Genomic DNA, 519 nt, shown 5'->3' with positions numbered 1-519 from the left:
AACATCTATCATGATAAAATTACTATGAGCATCAGCAACTGCCATCAAAATAATAGAATGGAAATGTTTGTAATTATAATATTGTGAACCTGCATGGGGTGGGCATTTTATTGCACAATGTTTACCGTCTACACTGCCAATACAGTTAGGCATTTTGCACACTTCATTAAACGATTCTGCACTTTCGTTCCATCTTTGTGTTGTAGGAACAGGCATACATAACGGCTGTAGAATTCTCCATACTGCTGAATTCATTTCTGTGATTATATAATGGATGGTGCTTATTCCAATACGAAAAGCGTAGCTTAGTGACGTAAATGTTTCTCCTGTGGCCAAATACCTAAGAAGAAAAAAGAAATATCATTCCATTGGGGTCATATTTTATTTGTATTGTCTTTTCAGATAAGGAGGCCAGATTTAAATGGCAGAATTTGAGAAGTAATTATATGCGAGAAAGAAGGAAGCTGAGTACAATACCATCTGGTTCCGCCGCAGATAGTTCAAAAATAACTTGGCCCT

This window comes from Cryptotermes secundus, unplaced genomic scaffold (genome assembly GCF_002891405.2).
Source record: "Cryptotermes secundus unplaced genomic scaffold, Csec_1.0 scaffold256, whole genome shotgun sequence".
In the NCBI taxonomy this organism is placed as follows: domain Eukaryota; kingdom Metazoa; phylum Arthropoda; class Insecta; order Blattodea; family Kalotermitidae; genus Cryptotermes; species Cryptotermes secundus.
Note: the sequence above shows the minus strand (reverse complement) of the source record.